The sequence below is a fragment of the Peromyscus eremicus genome, chromosome 13 (genome assembly GCF_949786415.1).
Source record: "Peromyscus eremicus chromosome 13, PerEre_H2_v1, whole genome shotgun sequence".
NCBI lineage: Eukaryota > Metazoa > Chordata > Mammalia > Rodentia > Cricetidae > Peromyscus > Peromyscus eremicus.
The window spans coordinates 18,356,512-18,381,952 of NC_081429.1; the positions used below are offsets into that span (position 1 = coordinate 18,356,512).

At 40.0% G+C, this 25,441-nt stretch overlaps 1 protein-coding gene across 1 annotated transcript in view; it reads right to left on the reverse strand.

Annotated features, from left to right (window-relative positions):
* Fbxl17 (F-box and leucine rich repeat protein 17) overlaps nt 1-25,441 on the reverse strand; it is a 449,538-nt gene that overhangs the window by 291,070 nt on the left and 133,027 nt on the right. The window lies entirely within an intron of this gene.

Consider the following 25,441-nt stretch of genomic DNA (forward strand, 5'->3'; position numbering starts at 1 on the left):
GACAAAAGAATTAATCTAGAAGCGTGTGTGTGTGTGTGTGTGTGTGTGTGTGTGTGTGTGCGTGTGTGTTTGTGTGTGTCTTAATATGCCAACCTATAAGGCAAGAGTGACTCCACAGATGTGATTAGGTGACTGGTCCTGAGATGGAGAAATCATGCCAGATTATTCAGCAGATACAATTTAACCGATGAACATCCTCTAAGTGGAGCATCTTCTCTGGCTAGTCAGAGATGTGATGGAAGCTACACCAGCCATCTGAATCATGAGAGAGAGCCAACCTGCCTTGCCCAAACAGTGGAAACAGAGAGAGGGGGCCAGGAGCCGCAGCCTGTGAGAGACTCGATTCTGGGAACAGCCACAGCCCTGGGCTGACAGCCAGGAGGAAGGATGAAAACCGACAGCCCTAAAGGACTTAACTCTGCCCTTGAACTTTCACAAAGAAACACAAGCAGTCCACACCCTGACGTACCTAGAATGACCCAGACAGACTGACATCTTATTCAGACAACAGTAAGATAATAAACTTGTGCAGTTGGAGCTAAGTACGTGAACATTTGTCACAACAGCACTTAGAAACTGGGACACAGCACTTACAGCAACTTGAAGGAGCTCTCCGAGGACTAGTTTGTCTTCTCTAGACCACCGTCAAATCCCTCTTTGGGGAAGGTTATCCCTATAGGAAGCAGAACTGTAGGTCTGACCCAATTGCCAAAGGCCTCAGAGCAGAAAAGTCTCACCTAAGTCAGTTCAGCTTAAATCCCCCAGAAGCAGACACAAAAATCCATGGTAATGCACGGGCAACGGCTGAGCAATTCAAAGGCGACCAGGGTGCTGAGGCTAGGTCTTCAATTCATTTATATTTTGGTTTTACATCTGTGTGCAGTTCATGGCTACTGTATTGGCCACGGTTCTGGAGAATGAAGAGTCATGAAGGAGTTGGGGAGGAGTCAGCCAGGCAGCTAGCTCCCAAGCTCCCTTTGCATCTCAGATCACAAGGGAGAAGCTACACAGAGTTGACACACCATGGCTCTTTGCTCTCTGGAGCATGCTGCATGATTGTGGAGAGAAAAGAGAAAGGGAGAAATGGACACCACAGGCTTACTGCAGAGGCGTGAAGTTCCTGCAGGGGCTCCTTCTAAGGGCCATAATGTCTCCTCTGTAGAGAAACACTCTTAAGAAGCCTCTCTGCAGTCTGCCTGTCAGGTCAGATGCTCAATGATGTTGAATCCAGTACAGCACCAGACCCAGGAACACCAAAACTCCAGAGAGAAGGCAAGAGCAGGAATGCCAGGATTTCTGACAGTTCCTCATCTGGTCGGCAGAGGCTGAGGGCCTCACTACCAGGAGCACACTGGGAGAGAACAGACTCACACCTACTAAAAACAAACCTCTGCTGGGCCAAGTATGATGGCGCACGCCTTTAATCCCTGCACTGGAGAGGCAGAAGCGGGCAAGCTCTGAGACCAGCCAGGCCTGCACACTGAGACCCTGTGCGACAAACAAAACAACGCCAAAACAAGAACAACAAAAATCTTTTAGGCAGTCTAAACATCTCAGGCCACTGACCAGTCAAATGCCATCCAGCTTCTCCAGTGTCCCTTTCTTCTAGGGACGCCTCACTGTAACCATAGTAACCAGCGCACCATGCACAGAGCCCACAGGGAACCTGTTTCACTTCCGAAGTTCTAACCCTTTGATCCCCAACCCTTACCTCTCTGCAGCTTACACTGCTGGACAGTAAACAAAACAAATTAAATGTTTTCAAGCCCCTAAGGGAACTAAAAAGGAAAAAAAAAACTATAAAATACAATATAAATAGCAAGATAAATTCCAGAATCTATAACTTCAGTTGAAGTTCAGTAAAAATCCAAAGGGCTCACACTCTATTCCTGCAATGTTTGCACCCCTCACAATACCTGACATCTTTCCATGTGGTAAATGGAAATTAAAGTAGCCTGCAGCAACAGACTGAGAGCAAAGGGCAAGGCTGTGGTGAGTGCCACTACCTTGATGACAAGCGGACATCAGAAGATCGCAATAAAACCAGAGAGAACAGTAATGCCAAGGGGCAAAACTTCAAGTCCCAGTGTTTTCTTAAATAGACTGCTTATCATCTTTCAAGACAAGTAACACAGTGATGGTTTATGAGAACTATGGACAGCGAAGTTTCCTCTAATTCTCGGTCAGAGCACACTTGGAAACTGAACAGGTGCAGGAAGCAGACTCTGACCCCAGTGCCTGGTAAATCCTCTTGCTCTCACACGCAGGCATAACTGCACAGAGGACGGGTTCTCCTGAGAAACCCAGGTGAAAGATTCTGCAGCTGTCATCCTCAACTCCGTGAATGAAAAGGACAAGCAGCCTGGGGAAGACTGACCTGCTCAGCACAACACTTACCTGATGACAGAGAGAACCCTCTGCGTCCTTAAAGGGGTCCCCTAAAGCTAAGATCAGCTCCTAGCTATGGCCGGCAGGAAAGTAGGCATAGCAGTCCTATACTGCTAAAAGCTGACTCCTTCCAGTGCATCTATTCAAGTGAACCCAAGCTCTATAAAGAAATGTAGCTCTGTGTAGACAGAAGATGTACTTAGGCTACAGGAGGACTCCAGAAACCTGTAAATAGTGAGGTGGCACCCATCCCTTTTTCAAGCTGCTAAATTAGTGGTTATTTATCACATACCAATAGAAGACTCCTGCACACAGGCTACAGGGGAAACTATGTGAAGAGAAGCCAAGGTTGAATACATTAAATGAATGTACTTAATGCCAAAGAAATGTGCATTTTAAAATGATTAAATTGGTAAATTCTTTCAAATTTTTTGGTAAAACATTTTACCAAAATAAGAAGTCATTTTCAAAAAGGAAAATATTTAATACGCACATAAAAATTGTGCAAAAGGAAAGGAAAGGAATAAAATACCCAGCTGCTAGTTCCAGTTCAGTCCCTCCTATCAAGGAAGACACTGAGGACCACAAAGGTTTGAGCGACTGGTGAATGCGGATAATGGGGAGAAAGACATTAATAAAGACAAACTATGTCACAGGCTTGTGAAAATCCAGACATCCCATGGAATTAACCCACAGCAGGAAAACACAACGCCAGGGCTGAGCTATGAGTAACAAAACTCTTCTCTGATTGACTTTTGAACTCTCCAGGTCCAGACGATCACGTTGGGCCATGTGTCTGTCACTGCCTAATGTTTATGATCCTGATGTTACAAGTTAACAAGCTCACATGCCAGGGCTTTGCAGGACAGCAGAGAAAATACTTGATTCATTAAAGCTGTTTTGTTTTGTTTTGTTTTGTTTTGTTTTGTTTTGTGAGGTGAGGTGAGGTGAGGTGAGGTGAGAGTTCTTGACTAGCATGTATTCATGTGGCCTTCCTGATGAGCATTTTGACCAACACTAGTAGAAATATGACAGCATCCAGAGTCAGCTGCAGAAAGCTAACTCTCAGAAGATCATCACAAGACACAGACAGACCCAACATCTCTACAGGATATGGCATTTTTATTCAAAACTCCGAAAACAGCCCTGTCAAATTCATCACATTCATTTTCTTGCTAGGGAATATTATAACAGTGCCCTCCAGTGTTTCATAAAAAGGTACCTGAAATAATCCTTCATAGTCTGAAACAGATAATTACATCTAGAAAACTGACATTTTAATTAAACATGCTTTCCTTACAATTCACCGGTAGTCTTGGGTTATACAAATCACAAAGGATTTGAGTAAGTAGAGTCTTTCTACCAGGAGCTTCTGAATGCCTCACTCCCATTCTCAGACACGTAGCAAGGTATTTAAAAGAAACCTAAGTCTCAATGTGGAATATAAGTAATCACTTTAGTTTAATACTGCATTGATAGAAAAAAAATTAACTTGTAGCCATTCACATAAAAGACCCAAATTAGTCAATGATTGGTATGACCAAGTTTGTACTTAAACATAAAATGAGATACTCAATCATTACCTAGGAAATACAGAATTATGAAGACTATAAAGATGTCTACAATGACTTCAAATTTTTTTAAGACCAAGAAAAGAAGAAAGGGAAATAAGGAAAAAAGGAGAGAGACCCAGAGAGGAGGATCAAAATACACACCTGAGAAGGAAAAGGGAGGGGACAGAGAGGGAGGGAGGGAGAATGGGGGGAAAGGGGCTGGCCACACTGTACAAGTTGACTACAGTGAAGGACACTGGTAAACTCAGACCACTATTGCAAAGCCAAATGGATAGCCACTGGCTAATTCTGTGGTTTAAGCCAGAATGTCCCCCCCATAAATTCACATCTTTGAATACTCGGTCCTCAGTAGGGAGCACTGTTGGGGGGGGGGGGGGGGGACTAGAAGATATGACCGATCCTATTGAAGGTGTGCCATTGGAAACAGGCTTAAGGTTTCAAAAGACTGGTGACATTTTAGTGTGCGCTCTACTTCCTGTTTGTGTATCAAGATATGAGCTCTCAACTCTTGCTCCATGCTGCCATGCTCTCTGCCATGATGGTGATGGACTCCCATCCCTCTGGAATAGTAAACCCCAAATAAATCCTCCCTTCTATGAGTTGTCTTGGTCATTGTGTTTCATCTCACTATCCACATTCAACTTCCTTGAATCATTTTATTCACGTCTCTCATCATAACCAAAGCCTCTAGGGAAAAAAATGCTTCTGCTGCCAAAAGGAATTTGTATCAAGGTTCTTTACTGTCTATGCCTACCATTTTCTAGAATCAAATAAACTAACTCAAACTTTTTTCCCCAAACTTGAGTACTTGTCTCTGTGTCTAGTCAACTGTGGTCATTACTTTAGGCTGGTCTCATGGGACTCATTTGGGATAAGTTGAAAATGCTGCTTCTTTCTTTGCCATTATTTAATTTCCCAGGGCAGATCTCATCTTCTCTGTAAGTTCTTCTTGGTTACTTTAGGAAAAAGAAAAAATGTCTCTAAAAATATACTTGCCTTAATGCAAATCCTAAAGTGAGCAATTTCTAGTACATTTATGCCCTGTAGAAGGAAAAATTGGTTGACACGTTTCTACTCTACAATCATTTCAGTACTCCTCTGATTGCTCAAAATCTCACTTTCCCTTTTCCGACCTCTTCCTCCCTTCCAGCCCCAGTGATGCTCTTCCCAATTTCTCATGCCACACATCTGAAATCTAAGCTAGGCTCTTAGACTGTTGGGGAGTATTAATTGAAGATGTGTTGCATGTGTTTATGCTGTGGAATATTTCTTTAAGGATGCAAACATGTATTACATTCTTTTATGTTGCATTTGTTTAACTCTGCAAAGCTGTTACGTTGCATGCCTAAAACACCTGATTGGTCTCATAAAGAACTGAGCAGCCAATAGCTAGGCAGGAGAAAGAATAGGCAGGGCTAACAGGCAGAGAGAATAAATAGGAGAAAAAAATCTGAGAAGAGAAGATTGAGGAGCAAGAAAAGAAAGAGAGGAAGACTCCAGGGGCCAGCCACCCAGCTACACAGCAAGCCACAGAGTAAGAAGTAAAGAAAAGATTACAGAAATAGAAAATGATAAAAGCCCAGAGGTATAATTTAAGAAAAGCTGCTAAAACCAAGCCAAGCTAAGGCCGGGCATTCATAAGAAAGAATTGTAAGCCTCTGTGTATTTATTTGGGAGTTGGGTGGCAGACTCCCAAAGAATAAGAGTCCAAGAGTAAAACACAACTACAGCTGCCTAGATCTGGGCTCCAGTCCCATAGTTGTGGTGTTTCTCCACTCACTTCACTAACAGTGAAGGATTCTGTAAACATCTGGCCTGAACCTTGGCTATACATTAGGAGCATGTGGAAAACTTTAAAAACAGTCATATGATCAGATCTTTCCTTAGAAATAAATATGAACAAAACATACATGTAAGTATGCAACAACAATTAATAAAAAGGAGGGCAGGAATTTAAAAGAGAAAAAGAAAGGGTATTCGGGAGGATTTGGAAAGAGGAAAGAAAAGGGGGAATGACGCTGTGATCTGAAAAAAAAATGTGCAAAATAAATTATAAAATTCTCAAAGAATAAAAATACTATATTTTTAAAAGACAGGCTGAGATACAGTTATAAAGGCATTCAAATATTTTATGTCTGAATGCCTAGCTATCTAAAGAACACACTGGATAAATTTAGATGCCATTAGTAGATAAGTATATTTATATTTCTAAATTTAACATGTAACTGTATAAATTGTGTGCATGTGTGTGAGTGTGTGAGTGTGTGTGTGTGTGTGTGTGTGTGTGTGTGTGTGTGTAAGTGACTAAATGAGTTTGGTGAAAACACTGGCTTAGAATTTATACTGAGGGCCGGGCGGTGGTGGCGCACGCCTTTAATCCCAGCACTCGGGAGGCAGAGCCAGGCGGATCTCTGTGAGTTCGAGGCCAGCCTGGGCTACCAAGTGAGTCCCAGGAAAAGGCACAAAGCTACACAGAGAAACCCTGTCTCGAAAAACCAAAAAAAAAAAAAAAAAAGAATTTATACTGAATAAAACGTATAAAATTGATATCCTGAAATATATGCATATAGTAATAAAACAAAATCTGTGATGGTTAAGAGTGACTGACAACTTGACACGATTTAAAATCACCTAGGAGACAAATCTGAGAGTAGATCTGTGATGGGCTAGGGTCCCACACTGAATAAAACAGAGAAACAAACTGAGCACCAGCTCTCACACCTGCTTCCTGACTGTGAACACACTAGGACCAGCTGCTTCAAGTGTGCAATCCCACCCTCCCCACCAGACGGACCATACCGAGGCTGAGCCAAAATGAACCCCAGGCTTAAAGTTGCATTTGTCACGCCAACAAGCAACATAACTAATGAAATGCAAGGGCGCGGCTCAAGTGTTTTACTACAGAAACAGCAGCAACGATGCCCCTGCTATCTGGGGCAGGACCACATTCATGCCTCACCTCCTTGGCCAGCCCAGCTAGGCCAGCCTTTACAGCTAGCACACACCCTTGGAGGCAGAACTCTGCACAGAAGCCTTGCTCTATGCAAACCCAGGGCAAGTCTCATTCCTGCAGCAGTGTGCACCACACTGCTTTACATTCTTATCTAGTAAAGCATCTCTCCCCCACACACAGGAAGACAGAAGCTGCTGTAGGTCAACACTGAGCACCACCGTGCTGTGCTCCCCGCACTTGACACAGCAGCATCGGACAACGCACTAATACACGATTGTCTAAACGAGGAATCAGCATTGAAACTCTAGAAACCTCAAATTCCGTCCTGAAAATGACTGACTTTCATGTCATTTTAAAGGGTTCCACACAGTAACTAACTGAAAAGCAATTCAAATAAAAAGTGATATAAACTGCAAAAAAAACACTTTAAGGATAACTTCTATTTTAAGTGTCTAGAAGTCAGATTTGGTGCTCCATGTCTTTAGAAGTTTGGAAACAGGCATTACTAATAAGTTAACAGTAAATAGCAAAAAAAAAAAAAAAAAAAAAAAAAACCATTATCAAGCCACACAATTAACAGCCATTTGAGAAGGAGTATAATGAATTCTCTATTTACATATTTGATCTTAAAATGTAAAACATTTAAAAAAACAAAGCCTCTGTAAGCGTCAGGATTTTGGTATGTGTGGTAAGGATTCTGAGTTTTTCTTCCCCAAAATCGTAATCACAGCCTCGTGCTGCAGAATGTGAATTTGTTAATTGGGTCTCTGCTCAGTGTACGGTTTAGAATGGATGTGCTGCTCCTCTCAGTCTGGCAGGCATGCAGTCATAATTGACTTCTTCGAGGCCTTTTCTTCCCTCCATACAGGGTTTCTAGAGCTCGGGATGAGCTACAATCAGCACTTCTAGTTAGAAGTGCAAAGCAACCCTGTCACTCTTCACATAGTGGGGACCAAGAGTCAGGACTGCTCCTCAATTAAAAAATAACATGTTCACACAGCTCTGTTAACTAAAAATAAGGGAACACAAATGAAGGGCACACTGAGTCAGATAAACTAAGGAGAGATTGCATCTTCTAATCAGACATCTGTATTCTTCTTTCATTCATTTTTCTTGCCAGGCTCAGCGATATATTAATTTTAAAAAGAAAGGAAGACACATTTAATGAAATTTTGAACCAACTTCAGTCATGAGTCACACTTCAATAGGGTAAAAGTTTTTGCAAATATATTGTAAAAGAAAAGTTTATATTCTGACTTTTTATCGTAGTAAAATCACAAAAATGCCATTGCCAGAGACAAACACTCATCACCCCCAGAACTATGACTTGTGCATGATCTGCTGGGTCTCCTACTGCCTACTAAAGCAAAGACTTCAAACCATTTTATTCTTTATTTCTAAATCTGTTAAGCTGAGAAACGAAGGAAGGAAATTAGTGATCTTGAAATTAAAAGACTATTCTGGCAGAGTGTTTTATTTGGGGCATTCTAAGAGTGCAACAAAGATGTCAATGTCTACAATAAAATGTCACTCAGGGATAGAGTGTAGGTTTAGCACGTACAAGGTCTAGGTTCAATCCTCAGCATCATAAAATTTAAGTAAATCAGATTAAATGTCTATTTTATCTTTCCTGGTTCAGAATAAACACCTAGAACTCACTTGACTTCAAACAATGTCTTAGCCTCCCATCTCGCTCCTGGGCCCAGAGGAAAAGAGAGCCACCACTCACGCTCCTTTCAGAAATGAACTGTCCTATTCTAGGACTGCACACCATGTCCCAGGCCAGAAGGGAAGCTCCACCCTTTCATCTTAAAGCTCTGGTGCACAGAACCTAACAGCTGGTAGAGCCACACTCTTTACCATCACCAAAAAGATTTCACAATATGGGAGGCCCCTGTCAACAAGTACCCACAGCTTCACTTCACCGGAGGTCTGGAACCCACTACAAGGCAGATCACCAAGGCATGCTGCAAAATGTTTCTTTATAAGCAATAAGCCACTTTTATTGCAATAAATATTCCAATCTCTCTCTCCTCTCTCTCTCTCTCTCTCTCTCTCTCTCTCTCTCTCTCTCTCTCTCTCTCTGAAAAATTTATTTCTACCCTTTTCCAAAATCCACAAAGAAAGTGACAAGTCTGGTACTACCTAAATCTGGAGTATCAGACCACATATGTGAGCAAGGAGTCAGAGCCTAGGCCTAGAGGAAATCTCAGTGTAGATGTAGACAAACTATTTCTCCAACAATCTTGGCACTGTGTTTGAGTTAAACATTAACGGCTCTTAGCATACATACGCCCCATCACCTAGCCATGCACACATAAGGAATGAACACTTCCAGGTTTTTAAAACAACATCTTAAAAGAGCCAAATGTTAAGATAGTATGTGAGAAGTGATACTCCAAAAACAGCAACTCTCTAAACACTGACTCAGACCTGTTTACTTGGCCTCACCCCTTCTACAGGCAGGTCCAAGAAGCAGCGATGTTTGGTTTGGAAAGTTTTTAAATGGAGAATGGGTTGACGTTTTTATACGGGACTCTTATCATCATACTAATGTTAAAAGGTGGAAGCAAAGAGATAAAATTCCAGCACAATGACTGTGTAGTGAGTAGGAACTCAGTTATTTTAAAAAAAAAAAAAAAAGGCAGCCAGAAGGTCTTTATGTAGTTTTATATGATACAACCTTAAAAAAATTGAATTATGTTACCATTAAAGTAAGAAACAGAAAGTTTCAAAATGAGCTAGAGAAATGTATAAAATTATAGAAAATCTACTTTCTGATAGAAAATTGTTCACCTGTAATCTTCTTTTCTCAACCAATTTTGTCCACTGTGACTCCTAAACATTCAACTAATGTGAAGGAAACTTAAAATGACAGTATCTGGTTTACATCTAAAGGAAAACTTTCTCAAATTTGTGGCTTACCTTGACATATGTTCTGAGTCATTTATACCTTCCTCATATCAGTAAAAAAAAAAAAAAAAAAAAAAATATTTTTGAAAAGAAACAAACAGAAGTACTGAAATGATATAATCTATTTTAATTACCAATCAAAATAATCCCAGATACAATATCAAATATCCAGTAATAACCGAAAATGCACGTAAGTAGCTTACAACAGTTAACTTCGTTAGCTGCTTGTCTTACATGTGCTTCTGTAGACTGACATTACAGGTTCCGGCAGTAAGAAACATGGCAAGTGTGTTATTACTAGGCGCGTGTGTTAAAACTATTCTCCTAAGTAGAATGAAGCATCTACACTGAAACCTATGCTTGGGAGCCCCTAGAACTCCATAGGGTCATTACCCTGAACTGTCATGTAAACCGGCTGCCCTCATCTCTCCAGTACAGTTTGACGAGATGCTCGGCAGCACTACAGGTAGTGGTCGTACAGAGCAGGGTCAAGCCTGATTTAAATCTTACATCCAATCCTCTAGTCCCTGAAAGAAAATAAAAATTAACACGCTTACAGTGTGCTCTTATGTAAGAAACCTAGAAGGATGTAGAAATGTCAGTCAGAGTTTAACCAATAAAAAGAATTGCTAGTAAGATCGTGTTACATGAAGGGATATCAGTAAAGGAAAGGGATGTTCCAGAGAAAGGGAAGCTGAACAAACTGGACGTGGCAGCATATGACTGAGGATTAGCCACAGTGAGAAAGCCCAACCACTGCAAAGTCACACACAGAAGGGAGAGTCAGCATCCCTGGAGCCCACAGGCCACTGTCACCCATAACAAGTTAGAGCTATCCAGGGGCAGAACCACAGAGGTGGGCTGGCACATGTATCGCTACTGCAGACGGTGGAGTGCACACAAATGTCACAACCTCCCTCTCAGGTTTTGGTTTAGTTCCTTTTTTTTTTTTTGGCTCCATTAAATATACACTGCAGAGTGAAGTCCTGTATAATCCACGGGTCTAAAAACACATGCTTAGAAAAGATTGTGTGTATGTGTGTGTGTGTGCATGTGCATGCGCGCAATGTTTTTTAAGAACTTTATACATAAATTTTGATCACATTCACCTCAATCCACTCTTCCTCCTAACTCCTCCCAGATCTAACCCACCTTTTCTTTCTTTTTATTATTATTACATGAACAGCATGCATAGAAATATATAAATACACATAAATATGTAAATACATGCATATAAATATATGAATACAACCTGCTGAGTCTGTTTAGTGTTGCTTATATGAGTATGATTTTAGGGCTGACCACTTGGTACTGGATCACTGCAGCCGAAGTTTCTCCAGTCCCACCCGCCCCAAGGTCCCATAGCCGCTTATAAAATAATCATTCAGAGGCTTATATTAATTACCAACTGTATGGCTTATGGCAGGCTTCTTGCTAGCTGGCTCTTTCATCTTAAATTAACGCATTTCTATTTATCTATGCATCACCACGTGCTCCGTGGCTTTACCTGCGTCCCATTACATGTTGTTTCTCAGCCAGCAGTTCGGCGCCTCCCCCCACTCTCCTTTCTCCTCTCACTGTCTCTCCTGGAGTTCTCCACCTGGATCCATCCTGCCCTGACATAGGCCAATACAGCTTTATTTACTAACCAATGGGAACAGCATATATTCACAACATATAGAAAGACATCCCACAGCAGATCACCAATTAAGGGAAAATTATTAATTCAGGGAGAAGACATGTTAACTGCCTGTAGTTCCTCACCGGGGGTGGCACCCCAGGAGATTTTACCCATCCACACTGTCATGTTAACTAGTATTATCATTGTTCAGGTCTTGTCTAGGACACAATATTGCTGAGACTTCATGATGTACACAATCTTGAAGCAGATGTGCTGGTTCTTGGGCTCCTACAATTTAAAAGGCAGATTCTGAAAGGCAAACAGGTCTTGGAGCAGCACAAAGCAAAGGACAAGAAAGGGGAAGGGTGGGTTTAGCATCAACAACAAAAATGATGTAGTCTATCTAACAGAGGTCCTTACAGCAACCCAGAAGTAGGAATAATTGCAAGGGTATTATTGTATCCTGCCTAAAACTCCACAGTGCTAACCATGTCTGTTTTCTTGTTTGAGCCTGGAGAAAGTGTAAGTTACAACTCGAGCAGCTTCCTCAGACACAGGAGTACCTGCACCACTGTTAAGGTCCAAGACTGAATGCCAATTTCATACTGAAACAAGTACCTCTGATCAAAACAATAACCAAGCATTTCCTCTAGCCACATTGGGAAGCTGCTCCCTGGGTAGGCAGGAGGGATGCGGACTGCCAATCACTGCCTGGACGACAATCAGTTGAAAAGAAGTGTAGAATGGTGGAAGGCCTATGTTCCTAAAGGTTGTAAATGCGCTGATCAACAGCTTCTGTGTAAACAACGGAGGTACCGCTTGGCTGCAAAGCAATTCAAGAAGCACAGCTGCCCTACAGGCTCTCTCTCGTGGCCTCCATTTCCTGTCGAGTCTAACAAACACGGGGCTCAGAAGCAAAGGCAAACCCAAACATCACTGGAAGATAATGAATAATGACACCGAGGCCAGGATCTGGTTCAATGTTGAGGCTTCATGTGTAAATGTCTGAACGTCCTACTCTCCTATATAAGTTAACTTCTGACTCACATGGAGACATCAAAGAAAGGTAATTCTCATCTTCAAAGAACAACAGAGACACAAGGTAACTGTTCTTTTCAGTATCCAGGAACTCTTTCAGATCTTGGAGTATACTCTAGACAATCATTACAGACTGAACAGAGTGTTACAATTATAAGAAACACATGATCCTTTGGAGTGTATTGTGAATACTTTTTTTATTTTATAATTAATTTAATTTTACATATCAGCTAAGGATTCCCATCCTCCCTCCTCCCGCCCTCCCCCAAATCCACCCCCTATTCCCACCTTCTCCAGGGCAAGGACTCCCCTGGGGATTCAGCTCAGCCTGGTAGATTCAGTCAAGGCAGGTCCAGTCCCCTCCTCCCTTCACCCAGGCTGAGCAAAGTGTCCCTGCATAGGCCCCAGGCTCCAAACAGCCAGCTCATGCACTGAGGACAGGTTCTGGTCCCACTGCCAGGGGGCCTCCCAAACAGTTCAAGCTAATCAACTGTCTCACTTATCCAGAGGGCCTGATCCAGTTGGGGGCTCCTCAGCTATTGGTTCATAGTTCATATGTTTCCACTAGTTTGGCTATTTTTTCCTGTGCTTTTTGCAATCATGGTCTCAACATCTCTCGCTCATACAATCCCTCCTCTCTCACGCCCGGAGTTCCACCTGGGGCCTGGCCGTGGATCTCTGCATCCGCTTCCATCAGTCATTGGATGAGAGTTCTATCACGACAGTTAGGGTGTTCAGCCATCTGATCATCAGAGTAGATCACTTCAGGTTTTCTCTCGACCACTGTCAGTAGTCTATTGTGGAGGTATCTTTGTGGATTTTGGGGGGCCTCTCTAGCACTTTGCTTCTTCCTATTCACATGGGGTCTTCATTTATCATGGTGTCTCTTTCCTTGTTCTCCCTCTCCGTTCTTGATCCAGCTGGGATCTCCCACTCCCCTAAGCTCTCTTTCCCCCGAACTTGCCCTTCATTACCCCCACCTATGACCAGTTTGCTCATGTAGATCTCATCCATTTCGCTGTCATTGGGAGATCCCTGTGTCTTTCTTAGGGTTCTCTTTACTAGGTAGCCTCCCTGGAGTTGTGAGTAGCAGTCTAGTTATCCTTTGCTTTACATCTAGTATCTACCTATGAGTAAGTACATACCATGTTTGTCTTTCTGAGTCTGGGTTACCTCACTCAGGATGATTTTTTCTAGATCCATCCATTTGCCTGCAAACCTCATGATGTCATTGTTTTTCTCTGCTGAGTAGTACTTCATTGTGTATACATACCACATTTTATTTATCCATTCTTCAGTTGAAGGGCATCTAGGTTGTTTCCAGGTTCTGGCTATTACAAACAATGCTGCTATGAACATAGCTGAGCATGTGCTCTTGTGGTATGATTGAGCATTCCTTGGGTATATGCCCAAGAGTGGTATAGCTGGGTCTTGGGGGAGATTGATTCCCAATTTTCTAAGAAAGCGCCATATTGATTTCCAAAGTGGCTGTACAAGCTTGCATTCCCACCAACAGTGGAGGAGAGTTCCCCTTGCTCCACATCCTCTCCAGCATAAGCTGTCTTCAGTGTTTTTGATCTTAGCCATTCTGACGGGTGTAAGGTGGTATCTCAGAGACATTTTGATTTGCATTTCCCTGATGATTAGGGATGTTGAGCAATTCCTTAAATGTCTTTCAGCCATTTGAGCTTCCTCTGTTGAGAATTCTCTGTTTAGCTCTATAGAGCCATATGTGAATACTTTTATGAGTGCATATGCAGCAAGTACACAGAAGCTTCCCTGCAGCTGACAGAGCCTACCCCAGATAATTAATGTATTGCTTAAAATTGAGACAGTCAATTACAAACAGAATACTAAGACAAATCATCTAAACTATCAAGTGACTAATTGTCAATGTTTTAAAATAAATCATGTTTTAAAACAAGCAGATTCTATTTAATTCAATACTTCACAATGTTTACTTCAAAGTAATAAATGTATTCACCCTATTCTCAATAGTACACTTCCTGACTACATTACTAAGTCGTTATCGATGAGCCACAAGTCTGATTTCTTTATGCAGGCAGTTATAGTCTTCTGATTTATAAATGGGACTTCATGCATTTCAACACCACTACTTTGTAAGTCACAAGAGAAGTGCAATAGAATCACACTGGTCCTCAAATAAAATCTTCATTACAACAATATGAATTAATCTTAAAAAATAAAAACCGTTTGGAGGTAACATCTCTCAATATATTCTTGGATAAATACTGACCTCATGTGTTTGAGATCTAATGAAGTAACGCTGAAATCCTCCTTATAAAGCTATTTGCAACAAAATTCACAATTCATAACAAGTGAATTCACAAAGAGTGAATGGGAGATAACATAAGCACAGTAAAATAATATTTAAAGTATGATGCCAAGAGTTCAGCACAGCCCTTCGAAACAGTCCCATCAGCTCTCCTCACTCTATGTTTATATATTTCCATTAAAACTGAAGTAACAATCGTATCAAAGAGGAGGGGCCACAGAGCTCATTTCTTCATTTTATTTGTTAGGACTTGCCTAGGTCAGTCATTTGAAAGATGAAGTCATTTATTTTACTGGTGTCACACAGACACATCTTGCTATTTCTGTGGCTGAAATGAAAATGTAGCACAAATAAATATATTATAGCTAGAGTATGAGGAATAGAGTTATAAAATGTGAAGAGTAGTACCACAGAGCAGGTGTACCCACTTAGCAGAGAGAAAACAATAGATGTGACCAATTACTACACCTTCCTGCAAGAAATAAAAAATCAGTCACTAATTTGGGAAACAGTAAGAAGCTAGAACAGTAAAGCCACTACTGGGCAACTCATCTCAGCTGTACACTGTGTTAACCAAAACAAATCATTACAGATCTTAAGGGAAGAGCAGGGAAAGGAAAGAATATCGCAATGAGGATCAACGTAGTTATAAATCTTGACAGTCAGCAGTGACACTGGGCAGAAAATGAGCCTTAACGTTTTTAATAATGTTTGTCTTAAAAGTTATTTTACTCTTCATGAAGTAGCTAGAAGTAGAGGTCTAAGAAACTTTTGTAGGTCATTATAAAATTCTTTCACTTTATCCAATGTTTCAAATCTTTACATAAAGCTAAGCATCCTTCGTTACATAATGTAAAGTAGATGAACGGCACTGGCATCAGCACCTTGAGGAAAGCAAGGCAGACAGACGAGATGACTTGTCCGCTGCAGCTAATCGGCAGCCATACCGTTAGCTTTGATGACAGTGATAAATAAGTCTGCTGCACTCTGCAAACTTTAAAAAAAAAGTCAATTAAGAGCTCTTATCAGGTCTAGAGAAACACCCCCAATTGTCTCAAACTCAACTTCTGTCTTAGAATGGAAAACATGGCAAGCCAGCAGATGCCCTTCCTCATACTCGCTGGGCGATACGCATGAGAGCATACTTCAAAGCAATTTAAGAACATATTTTCTACATCTCAAAACATCATTCAGGCACATATAACTCACCAGAAACAAATGAAGTAATCATCTCTGACTAACAGATAGTACCACCCTCTAAGTACTGAAGCAGTACATTCTATTATTAGAATAAGACACTAAAAGTGACCAGTTGCTTGGAAACTTAAAAAGGCAAGAAAGTTCATCTTTCATTTCTGGTCTCTGAATAAACAAGAAAAGGAAGACAAAAATTGAGTTAGCTGCATGAATGATCATTTTTTCCGTTACTTATGTTAAATCGACTGAAAAAAATCAATTTTGTTTTCCTTTAAGAAACAGTTCATATTTTCAACCCTAAGCACTTTTAAAAATAAGTTTTTTTCTAACTTATTTTTCAACTTCTTTAAATGTGACTATGGTCAAAGAAAATATCAGAAGTTTGGGTGTTTTCTTTAGGTTTTTGATCTCTTCCCAAAGAAAGCTGGTTTTAAACCCAAACTCAACTCAGCCTGTATTTAGCAAATCCCACAAAATTAACCAAATTTATTAATAAACTGAATAACTGAAAAAAATCAGTAAGACAAAAATGTAATAACCAAATACTACTAATCAGTCTTCCAACTTTAATACATATTCACAATGTAAGAAGAAAATAAATTCCTATTTCTAACTCATAGAGAATGTATAATTTTCATATACCAATGTTATAACAATAACCTTTGGACAAAATCCTTCAATATCTTCCTTAATGCCCACTTCATGTCAACAGCTGGATAAAGTCATCTGTGAGCTGGTGTGGACTAACAGCCTCACTCCAGGTCTGTGACACACACTCTGGAGTCCAGGGTCCCAAGTTGAACTCCAGGCACATGTTGATATGTCAGACTCTATCGGGATAGTCAATTAATTTTTAACTTAATCTGTATATTGATACCTACTTTAATTACTATCCTACACATTTTCATGTCATTATATAGTCATTAAAACTATAACCTTGATTAGTACAATTCTTTAATTTTAGATTATCACCTGAAGTTTTAATTTTATGATCCTTACAATTTATTTTACTATAGAAATTTTCAAATAAAAACAGCATACCATAAACAATTAACAGTCAATGTTATTTAACCCAGCTCAATTATCACTACTTTATCATATTTATTTCCTTATATGCCTATCCACTTCTTTCTTCTTAATCTCCTTATAGGTAATTCCCTAATTTTGTGACATTTCACTAATACCCAAGTGTGCACTTCTTATCATTAAGAGTTTTAAAATTGTAACAAATGTGTGACAATCACACAGTTAACACTAATCTCCTAATACCCGATGGACACATAACATCTGAGTTTTCTCAGGAAACCCCAATAAGTGTTTTCAAAGTTGTTCTACTTCAATGAAGATCCAAATAATTCAGCTGCTCTGCCTAAGTCTTCTCCAAATAATTCATCCAGTCTTTTGGGTTCTTTGGCCAGCATCTGCCTGATATCCCTAAACCCTGGTATATGCAATCTACTCCCTAATTTATTAGTTCAAATCACATCATTAAATCACATCACTTCTCCCTTTCCTTTTATTCCTCCAAACCTTCCCATATACACCTCTATACCTTCTTTCAAATTCACGGCCTCCTTTTCCATCAATTCATATTGCGTGTGTGTGTGTGTGTGTGTGTGTGTGTGTGTGTGTGTGTGTGTGGTGAAGAATACAATTATCTGTGGGTATAAGGACAAATGTTCATAGATTATTGTTAGGGATATGCTGGCTTTGTGTATGTACGTATATACATACATGCATACATACATACATACACACACACACACACACACACACACACACACACACACACACAAATATAACCTGTTGAGTATTTATAATGTTATGTGAACACTTTACGGTGTAACTTCTTATATTACTAGGAGACACAATATCTTCTTATATTACTAGGGAGACACAATATCTCAGCAAACCACAATCCTCTTCCTGTCTTCCCACCCTTTCTTTCTCAATGTCCCCTGAGCCTTGGGTGCAGTAATGTTTTGTGTATATATTCATTGGGAGTGGGCTCTACAACAAAGTGTACTGATTGATTGTGGTTTTCTGTAGTAGACTCCATCTATTGCAAAGCAAATTTCCTTGAAGAGTGGAGAAGACTACAATTACCTGTGGGTATGAGGACAAATGTTTACAGACTGTTGTTAGGGATATGTAAGCTTTGTAAATTAGTGGTTGTAGATTTCCCTCAACAACCATGATTTCATTAGCACTGAGTAGTTATCTAAATTTCAAGGCATGGTCTCCCTCTTGCTGAGCCGGGCTTCAGTTCAAGTAGAGAGCCATTGGTTACCACCAAGGCATGTGTACCACTACTCTACCTGTAGGGGTGTTAGGCCATACAAGTCATCCATGTATTTCAAAGTGTGAGAGCTGGATGAGACTGTTGTTTACATGCAAGATCTTTGGATCTTGCATGGTGCCTTCTGGTACCATAAAAGTTAGTCCTCAGAGAGGTAACATTCAGGTCAGTACCATCTCAGGGACTTCTGGGCCCTGGTTATGAAGTACACTGTGTCTTCAGCAATAGGGAATTACCTTCCACCTCTTGGAGGGTAACCAAGAGAACAGCAATATGCTGTATGTTTCGGGAAGTATGTCTCTTAGACAGCCCTGACCAACAACTCAAAAGAGGGCACCTCATATATGGTACTGGAGTGCCATCAGGCCATATGAGAAAAGTTCATTAAAACTATCTATGTATATTTACACACCAAATTATGTGTGTTTTAAATTTCAGGGGGTTTATTTGTTTATGTGTGTGGTTTCGTTTTTTTGGTTTTGTTTTTGGGGTTTTTTTTTGTTTGTTTGTTTGTTTGTAAATAGCTGGTGGTATGAAACTTTGTGGCTTTTTCAGACATCCATATTGTTATTTTACAGAACTCCCTCCTTCTCCTTTATTTAAACCTCTCTCCCTCTTTGAGGCCAGCAAGGCCGAAGCACTAGGCCACACCTTAAGCTAACAATGAGCTATGACACACACAACATGTGTGTCATTTCCTGGCCAGAGGAAACCTGACCCATAAGCTCCAAACCGAAAAATGATGACGTGCAGCCCAGGGCCAACCAAGGAACACCATGGCAGGTAGAAGCAAAAGCCTGCCAAGAGCCCCACATATATACCCTAGCCTTTTGTTTACTAAACAAGCTTGACTTCAACTTCCTGGAGTCTGTGTCCTTGCCTCTGTGTCCTCTAACCCACTGCCCTCGGGTATCAGGGCCAGCGAGACCACAGCCACAGCACCAGGAACATCTCTTCTCTAAGCAGCCCTTCCTTTGCCCATTTCCCCAATCAGATTACTTGAATCCTGTTATTCCCATTTATCTTCCTCCTCCTCCTCCTCCTCCTCCTCCTCCTCCTCCTCCTCCTCCTCCTCCTCCTCCTCCTCCTCCTCCTCCTCCTTAAGGAGACCACCTTTTTCCAATTTCCTTTATCAGATCTCTTGTACTCTTAATCATCTCTCTGCTGGCTATATCCCTTTATCCTGGCAAAGGTTCATTTTACTTTCCTGAGCTCTGTCCTAACTGCAAGCTACATACTCATATCTGAAGATGAAAAAGTAGGAGCCTCCTGTAAGCAAGATGTGGCATTTGTCTTTCTTGGTCTAGGTTATCTCACTCAATATACTCTTTTCTAGTTCAATTCATTTACCTGTAAAGCTAATGATTTCATTTTACTTCGCTGCTTAATAGTATTCCACGGTCCATTTGTATCACATTTACCTTATCCATTCATCAGTTGTAGAACATTTGGGTTGTTTCCACTTTGGAGCTATTGTGAATACAACAGCAATGAACATGGCAGAGCAAATATCTGTGGAGTATTATGTCAGGTCCTTCGGGCATATGCCAAGGAGAGGAATACCTGGGTCGTATGATGGATTTATTTTTAGCTTTTTGAAGATTTTCCACACTGATTTCCATAGTGGCCGCACCAGTTTGCAACCCCACCAGAAGTGAGTAAAGGTTCCCTGTGCTCCACTTGCCCTCCAGCATTTATTGTTGGTTACTTTCTAAATCTCTGCCATTGTGACTGGAGTAAGATAAATTCTCAAAGTTGTTTTCATTTGCAGTTCCCCAGTTGCTAGGGAACATAAACTTTTTTGAGATATTTGTTAGCCATTCTTTTTTCCTCTTTTGAGAACTCTCTCATCAGGTCCCACTTTTTTTTTTTGAATAGGTCATTCGTTGGGTTTTTTGTTAGTTTGTTTTGAGCTTTTGTTTTTGAATTCTTTGTATATCATGGATATTAAGCTTCTGTCAGATGTCTAGCTGTCAAAGGTTCTCTCCCACTCTCTCGGCTTCCTCTTCACCCAGCCAATTGCTTCTTTTACACAGAAGCTTTTTAGTTTCATGAACATACAAATGTCAATTTCTAGCATTAATTCTTGGGTAAATGGAGTCCTATTCAGAAAGTCCTTCCCTACATATACATCATGTAGGGTAATGCCTTTATTTTCTTCCAGCAGTTTCAGTCTTTCAGGTTTCAGTGTTTCACATTTAGGTCTATGATCAATTTGGAGATAGTTTTGGTGCAAAGCGTTTGATATGGGTCTATTATCATTCTTCTGCATGAGGACATCCAGTTTTCACACCACTATTTGTTGAAGCCTCTTTTTTCTGGTATATACTGTTGACATCTTTCTCAAGTATTGTTTTAGAGTTATATGTGCTCATGTTTGGATCTTTGCTTTTGTTCCATTGGTCTACAAGTCTGTGTTTATGAAAACACCATACTGTTTTTATTACTATGGCTTTGTAATATATCTTAAGATCTGGAATTATAATTCTTCCAGCATTTCCCCACACTCAAGATTGTTTTGGCTATTGGGGTCTTTTGTGGTTCCATATGAAATTTAGGGTTATTTTCTTCTATTTCTGGGAAGAAGGAGATGCAGATTTTATTGGAATTGCACTGAATCTGCATTTAGTAGAATGGTCATTTTTACAATATTAATTCTACCAGCCAATGACTGAGAAATGTCTTTCCATTTTCTACTGTCTTTCTCTGTTTCTTCTGACAGTTCAAGATTTCATTGTAGAGTTCCTTCACTTCCTTGGTTAGGTTTACCTCTAGATGTTGTATTTTCTTCGATGCTACTGTGAATGGGAATTTGTCCATGACCTTGTTCTCTGTATGTTTGTTGTTGGTGTATAGAAAAACTGTTGAGTTTCACAAGTTCATTTTTTTATCCTGCCACATTGTTGAATTTATCATTTCTAGAAGTTTTCTGGTAAAATTTTTGTGATCGCTATTATCTGCAAATAGGGACAATTTTTCTTCACCTATTTGTAGTGCTTTAGTTTCCTGCTCTTGCATCACTGCTCCATTGAGTACTTTGAGTGCGGACAGTGACCATCCCTGTCTAGTTCCTGACCTCAGTCGGATTGTTTCAAGCTTTTCCCCATTTAGGATGATATCGGCTGTGAGTTTCCTGTATACAGCTTTTATTATATTGAGGTAGGTGCCCTCTTGCCCAACATTCTCTAAGACTTTTATCATGAAGGCATGTTGAACTTTATCAATGGCTTTTTCTGCATTTATTGGGGTGATCAAGTAATTTTTGTCTTTAAGTCTATTTATGAGGTTTATTCCATGTATTGATTTGTGTATGTTGAACCAGCCCTCAATTTCAGGGCTAATCACAATTTTGTCATGTGGATAATCTTTTTGATATATGTCTGTCTGTATTCTGGCTCCATGTGTTTTATTGAGTATTTTTGAGACTATGTTCATTGAAGATACTAGCCTGTAATATTTCTTCTGTCCCTGTCTCTGTCTCTCTATGTATTTAGTTTGGATATTAAAGTGATACTGGCTTTATAGAAAGAGTTTGGGAGTGTTCCTTCTGTTTCTTTTACTTTTTTTTTAAGGGTTTAAGAAGGAATGACTATAATTTTTTAAATGCCCAGAAGAATTCTGCTGTGAATCCATCTGGTCCTAGACTTTTCTTTTTTCTATTATTTCAATCTCTTCACTTGTGTCTGTTTAAGCTGTTGAATTTCTCTTGATTAATTTTAGTTGTTGAGCTGAATCTAGAAAATCATCCATTTCTTGCATATTTTTTTCCAGCTTCATGGAATACTCATTTATTTGTGCTTGTGTTTATTTTTTAAGGTAAGCATTGAGAACTAAACATTTCCCTTGTGAACTTTCTTTCAGTGTGTCCCAGAGTTTTGCTGTGTTGTGCTTTCATTTTCATAGCTCCAGGAGTTTTTATTTCTTTCTTGATTTCCTGTTTGACCTATCCACCATGTAGTAATGAGTTGCTTAATCTCCCTGAGTTTGTGTAGTTACAAGGAACTTGTCTGCTGCAAACTGAGCTTTACTGCATTGTGGTCACATCAGACATAAGAAGTGCTTTCAATCCTTTTGAATCTGTAAAGATTTGCTTTGTGTTCTACGATGTTATCTATTTCAAAAGAGCTCCCATGTGGTACTGAGCAGAATGTGTATTCCTTGGTGTTTGGATAGACTAGTCTGCTAAATCCATTTGTTGTATGGGGTCAGTGAATTCTGAGTTATTCATTTTTTTGTCCAGATGACTTGTTTATTAAACAAAGTGGGGTAAGGAAGTCACTGTTGTAACACAGTACAAGAACGGAGGCAGCAATGAGAATTCTGTGTGTTTGGGAGAAAATTCCAAGAAAACAAGACAAGACAAGTCCTATGATATTCATTGTTTTCAAAATCATGGAATTGTTCTCAGAATGTGGTTTCATGCCCTTGCCAGGTACAGCAGGTAAGAGTGAGTTTGCTTTTGATTTTTTATCACAACTGGCTATTGTTATTGGTTTGTGCAGCTTATCCTTTTGATTTGACACTTTACTCATGTGACTCTTAATCCTCAGAGTATAAATTGTCTGGTGCTCTTAATAAAGTTAGCCATGCACGAGACTTTAATCTGCCTCAGTTTTAGATTCCTAGATGTGGCATGAATCTTAAAAGGTCTTATTAATAAAAACAAACCCAGGGCCAGGTATTGGGGTGAACGCTGAAAGATCAGAGAAGCAGAACAAGCCATAGCCACCTCACCTTGCCAATTCCTCAGCTGATCCTGTTTCCTCAGACTGGATGCCTCTGAGTCCTCATCCAATGGGTCTCAGCTGAACTGCTGCTCAAAAGCCTAAAAGCTTAACCAGGCTCTAGTTCCTGGTCCTCATGCCTTACATACCTTTCTGCCATCACTTCCTGGGATTAAAGGTGTGAGTCACAATGCCTGGCTGTTTCCAGTGTGGCCTTGAACTCACAGAGATCCAGATGGATCTCTGCCTCTGGAATGCTAGGATTAAAGGTGTGTGCTACCACTGCCTAACCTCTATGTTTAATACTATGGCTGTTCTGTTCTCTGACCCCCAGATAAGTTATTGGGGTGCACAATATTTTGGGGAACACAATATCACCACATTTCCCCTTTTTTGTCTAAAATTTAAAAAAAAAAAGTTTATAACTAATACAAGAAAAACTATCCAATAAGTATATACAATATATAGAGTCAAGAATTACATTAACAATGTCTAGTCCATTAACATTTGACAGATTCAGACAAAAAAACTCCATTATATATATTAACAATGTATTTAGATTCCTCACAGCTCCAATTAGAGCAGTAAACACCTATTAACAGATTAGTGTTAATCTGTGCTTTAATTCCAGTACTAGATTTTAATGAATTTGGGCATTCCTTAGTTTGATGCATACATGTTTAGGATAGGAATGTCTTCTTGATTAGCTGTTCCTTTGATCAGAACGAAATGGCATTCTTATTCTCTTCTGATTAGTTGTAGTTTGAAGTCTATTTTGTCATGTTAGGATAATGATGCCTGCTTCCTAACTGATGCCATTTGACTACAGAACTTATGTCCATCCTTCTACGCTAAAACAGTACCTATCTTTACAATTAATGCTGCTTCGGGCTGGACAGATGGCTCAGCGGTTAAGAGCACCTGCTGCTCTTCCAGAGGTCGTGAATTCAATTCCCAGCACCCACAAAGCGGCTTACAACCATCTATAGTGAAATCTGGTGCCCGCTGCTGGCATAAACTCAGACATGCAGATAGAGCACTCATATACATAAAATAAATAAATCTTTTTAAAAAAATTATACTGTTTCTTGGAGGCAGCAGATAGATGGATTCTGTTTTCTGATCTATTCAGTCAGTCTATGTTTTTTGATTGGAGAAATGAGGCCACAGATATTTGAAGTTATTATTGAAATGTGCGTGTTGTGGTCATTGTGTTGTTGATTTTAGGTGTTGCGTTCTCAGTGGTATTCTGTTTTCATAACTATGGCTTCATATTTCTTCCCACAGTTTCTCTGCTATGCACATTCTTTCCACATAATAATTCCTCTATTTCTCTTAGGTTTGGTCTGTTGGATACAGATTTCTTAGGCTGTTTATGTCATAGAAAAAGTGCCTTTCTCCTTCAATCACAGCAGATAAGTTTGCTGGATATATTATTTTAGATTGGCTGTCACTCACTGTCTTTTAGGACTTGGAATGCTCCAGGCTCTTTGGTTTTCAGTTTCCTTTGAGAAGTCAGCTGTTACTCTGATAGGTTTTCCTGTATACGTGACGTGTTATTTTCAGAGCTTTCAATATACTCTCTTTGTTACATATAGTTAGTGTTTTAACTATAATATGCTGTGGGGATTTTCTTTCTGGTTTTGTCTATTTGTTCTGTGTGCTTCTTGCATCTGTATGGGTGTGTCTTTCTCCTTAGTTTGGGGAAGTTTTCTTCTATGATTCTGTTGAAGACATGGCCTATGCCACTGACTTGGGATTCTTCTCCTTCTTCTATGCCTATACTTGGAAAGCTTGTTTTATTCACAATGTCCCATATTTCCTGTGTGTTCCTTTCCTGTGTGTGGTTTTTTAATTGTTCATGTTCCTTGCTTATTTGGTCTAGATCCTCCAGTTAACCTTCAAGACCCAACACTCCATCTTCCTGATTTATTCACTTTTAAGGCTTTCCTTTGGAATTTCTAGGTGAGCTATTGGGTTTTTCAATTCAATCTTTATTTCGGGTTGAGTCCACTTCAATGTTGTTCTTTACTGAATTCCATTTTCAAGGCCTGTATCATCTTTGTCAGTTCAGTCAGTTTTTCTGTTTTCTTGGGCATCAATCAGGCATTTATTCTCCTTATACTTTTTCTTCTTCGTTTCATTGAACTGTTTCTCTGTGTCTTCTTTAAACTTGAATTCTTTGACATAACATTTCCTGTGTTTTAACTTTAATTATGATTGTTCTTTTCACTTAGGTAGTTCTCATGGGCAAGTATTTCCACAGGACTGGTATGGAAGAGGCCGGCTTGGTCCTATGTTGGCATTCCTGTGATGAGAACACACTGAACCCTGGAAGAGGACATGGGAAGTCTGGGTATGGAGCAAGGCGGCGGTGTGGACTTCATGATCTTTATCCTTCCATCTGCTAACACTCACGTGGTTTCCATATTTTGGTA